The following is a 4,618-nucleotide window of genomic DNA, read 5'->3' on the forward strand; positions in this document are numbered from 1 at the left end:
GGTTCTTTTGATAGAGTAAAAAATGTAGATTAACAGGCTGGGAGTGTAGCTTAGTGGTACCATGCTGACTTAAGACTCCAAGTTCAGTCCTCAGCATTGTGGTAATGAAGTGGGCTTGGGATGGAAGAGGAGGCAGAGGAGGAGGGGAAGGAGAGGGGCTTAAAGTAGGATATGTGGATGATGGTTATATATGAGCAAGCACATTTATTTCCAAATCTGTGATGTTTATATAGTGTTGATAGGTTGATAACATTCTGACACATTCAGAAAGTAGTTGTTGCAATTGGAATAAATTTTTAAATAACAAAAATCCACATCTTTATAATTTTGGGATGCTGAAATAGGTAGATACAATATTCATAAAGTCCCACAAATGTGGACACCCAAACATGATCTGAACAAGGATGACATCAATACACACATGCCAAAGTGGTCAGGGAAAAGCCCATGAGGTCTCATCTCTACATAAAGAACTACAGGCAGCTGATGCTGAGACTAGGCGACTGAGATGGTCGTCTTCAGGAAAGAGTCCAGCAATTGGCTATCTAATACCAAACGGTCGCGACTGAGATGGTCGTCTTCAGGAAAGAGTCCAGCAATTGGCTATCTAATACCAAACAGTCAACCCTGAAAACACACATACTGTCCAAGTAATGTTGCTCCAGCTGAGCAGGTTATCTTTATGAATACACATGGTTATACATATACTCATGGAACAATTAATGAAAAAAGAGGTCATGAATCTGAAAGAGAGCAAGGGAGGGAAATGTGAGGGTTTTAAGGGAGGAGAGCAATGGGAGAGATGATGGAAATAATCTTAAAATATAAGAAAAAATAGTACCAAAAATAAATACAAATAAAAATCCAAATTCTGAAACCTATGCAAAAAAGATTTAACCAGTCAGGGATAAGTATCAGTCATGGATAGTCACAGACTTCTTAGAATGTTCTGTATGCTAATATAACAGAGAACAAAACAGACACTTAAAGGGAAAGCAAATAAATAGTTTTAGAAGCTAGTAAACAGACAAACAAAAAAGCATAGACAGGGAGAGGAGACACTAAGTAGATAATGATGAGTTAATTACGAATTTATAAATTACAAGTTGAAAGAATTTTTGGGCATGCTGTCAGTGTCCAACAGGAGACCTATTCATATAAAAGTGGTAAGAAAATATTTGTTCTAATGTTTCTACTGAGACATAAAGGGTGAGTGCACACTGGGAAGAAGAAAGGGTTATTCCAGGCAGGTAGGCTGAGAGGTAACCCCAAAGGTGGGAAGGAGCATGCGGTAGCCAGGAAACCAAGCCAGCATGGCTTTCTCCTCACATGGGGGAACTGGAGAGCTGTACAGAGAGGTCAAGTAGTACAGGACATTTCCACTAATGCATGAAGGCTAAGTGGTAAAGTGTTAATTGGTGTGCTTTTAATCCCAGAACTGCATTTATCCTCAACCCTCCACTATTCAGGCTACAAGCAAAAAGCTATTTCTCCAAGAGATAGACAGGGTGCCACTAAGAAAGCCAAGAAGAGAAACTTCAAATACAGTAGTTTTAAGTATAAACAGGTAGAAAAAACTTGGAAAGTATACTTACTGGTGAGTACACTTGGAGTGCTGAAGGTTTGGGCCTGAATACAGCTTCATGGATAAATCCCCCATGCGCTGCAGAAAGCGACTTTATATTTTCCAGCCAGGCGCAAGAGCATGGCCAGGAGGATCCTGGGAGGGTATAAATGCTGAGGGCAGCAAGTAGTTAGAGGAGGAGAAGCCAGGGTCAGTATTCTGGAGTGGGGTACCAGCTGAGACACACACACACACACACTGTCATCTAGGCATATCTGTGCACTATTGAGAAACAATGGAAAATCATTTAAAGATTTTAAATAGAAAATTGACTCATTAATAAGTATCCTTCCACTGGGATATAATTTCTGGTTTTAAGGAGTTGAGAATGGTTTTTAGAAAGTAATTGTAATAGGTCAGGCATGGCTACGTAAGCCTGTGATATCATAACCCCAGTTTTTAGGAAGCAGAGGAAAGAGAAGTGTAAGTGTTGGGTCAATCTGGGCTACATAGAGAGACTTCAACTCAAAGTTGGGTGTGGGGAGAGATGGAGGAAAGGAGGGAGGAAAAGAGAATTAAAAAAGAAATAAAAAAGAGGAGAGAGATAGTAGCAGCGGTGTCTGCTCAAGGCTGGCGGTGCTGGGTATGAGTGGCAATGGTTAGCAACATCTACCTTGCTCTCTGTGGGCCTCCGTAACAAAGTGCCGTAAACGAGGGCTTCAGCAACACTGGCTTAATTTTCAGTTTTATGTAGCCTGGAAGTAATAGGACAAGCCTGGCAGGGAGCTCAATGCTTGGCTTTCAGAGAATCACCGTCTTGCTGTATGAGAGAGAGAGAGACAGAGAGAGAGAGACAGAGAGAGACAGAGACAGAGACAGAGACAGAGAGAGACAGAGTCAGAGAGACAGAGACAGAGACAGAGAGAGACAGAGAGACAGAGACAGAGAGAGACAGAGACAGAGACAGAGACAGAGAAAGACAGAGAGAGACAGAGACAGAGAGAGACAGAGACAGAGATAGAGAGAGAGAGAGAGAAAGAGAGAGAGACAGAGAGACAGAGAGACAGAGACAGAGAGAGACAGAGACAGAGAGAGACAGAGACAGACAGAGACAGAGAGAGACAGAGACAGAGACAGAGAGAGACAGAGACAGAGACAAAGAAAGACAGAGACAGAGGAGAGCGCTCATACACAGCGATAGGGCTTAGGTCTTCAGCTCGGGAGGTTTTATTTGCATACAATTTGATCCATAGTTATGTATCTTTAGGAGACAGTGCTTGACTGACTATGTGAACAATGGGGAAGAGAGGGGAAGGGTCAAAGATGATATCTAAGTGTGTTGCTTAAAAGAAACAACAGGACCATTTGTGGAATCAGGATCTCTGGAGGTAAAGGTTTTTTTTTTTTTTTTTTTTTTTTGCTGCTGTTGCTTTTGTTTTGAGACAGGATCTTATGTTGTTCTGGCTGGCCTCCAATTCATTATGTATCCAACAATGACCCCAAGCTACTGACCCTCCTGTCTCTACCTCCTCAGTGCTACCTTACCTAGTTTAAGAAGATTTGGGGGGGGGGGTAAAAAGGTGACTCTAACATTAAATGTATTTATTATGAAGTATCTATAAGATATCAGATTGGAAATACTGAGTGAGTGTTTGGTTGTATGAGCTTGGAGTTCAGAGAATTCATCTAGGGTTTGGATGTTGGTTGAGGACTCATTGGCCTAGAAACAGTCCTTGAACAATGCTATAACAGAACTCTATATACTTAGATCAAAGGAAATGTACCTCATGGTTCTGGAGACTGAACGATGCTATAACAGAACTCTATACACTTAGGTCAAAGGAAACGTACCTCATGGTTCTGGAGCCTGAAAGCGCAAGACTAGGATATTACCAGATGTCTGCCAAAAGCCCAGTTTCCAGATAATCCTCTCATTGAAACCCAACACAGAAGAAGGTCCTTTTATAAAGATAGTGCCATGAAGCTCAGGATCTGTGACCTAATCACCTTCCAAAGGCCCCATTTCAAATGCTGTTACATTAAGAGTTAAATTTTAGCATGTAGATTTAGGGACATGGAAACATTCAATCTATAGCAGGATCAGCAAGCTACAGGCATATATGAAGCATCTCTAGGGCATGGTTCTCCAACTGAAACTGCAGAATTGCTTGGATGGTCTGTGAAACAAATTGGGCCTGTCCATCAGAATTCCCCACTCTACTACACTTTCAGAGGCAGTGTGAATACCTTAGGATTTTTGAAAATACTAGTAAATTTCTTTATAGAGAGCACAAAGGATTTACATTTTTACCAGCTGAGTAAGAGAACATCTATCCTAATGTACCCCTTTTCTACATTGAATATTATAATTGGTTTTAAAAATTAGAAGCAGAATGGTGATCTCATTTAAAAATACTATTTGTATGTACTTTGAGTTTTTGGTTGAAGACTTTTAATTTTTTTTATATATATATCTAAATTTAACACACTTATTTTTAGAGCCCTTTAACATACCATTGCATTCCATGATACACAAATTTGGGAAACAATTTATGCAGATATAATTACCCTAACGTGTGTGAATATCTGTGATTGTGCTGATGATGTTCTCCTACTGATACTATTTCAAATTGAGTAACATGTATCTAGGGGAAGTGAAACCAAGACAGTGTCCTTCTAGTTAACTGTAGGCTGTCCTGTGGCCTTTAAGGGAGCAGGGCCCCAGAAGTAATTCTTCTAAATGTAGAACATACTTGACTGGTATTGGCCAACTGGATATGACCTAATGTTCCTTTGCAATGTTTCCCATTGCCAGCCCAGATGCTTAGCCAGACATAAGTGAAGCTTCTGATGACAAAACCAGATCCTTCCAGGAGCTCAGACGTCTCCTTTCAGTGTCTTTTTTGATCAAACCTGAGCTACTTTTCTGACAGCCTCTTACAGTCTTACGTAACTAGAAATTGTACTTCAGCACATGCTATGAGCACTCTTCAACTCTTCCCTAAGCCATAGCCTCCTTTGTTAATTTGTCATTTCATGAGCTTGGGCCGCTGT

Source organism: Mastomys coucha, unplaced genomic scaffold (assembly GCF_008632895.1).
Source record: "Mastomys coucha isolate ucsf_1 unplaced genomic scaffold, UCSF_Mcou_1 pScaffold19, whole genome shotgun sequence".
In the NCBI taxonomy this organism is placed as follows: Eukaryota; Metazoa; Chordata; class Mammalia; order Rodentia; family Muridae; genus Mastomys; species Mastomys coucha.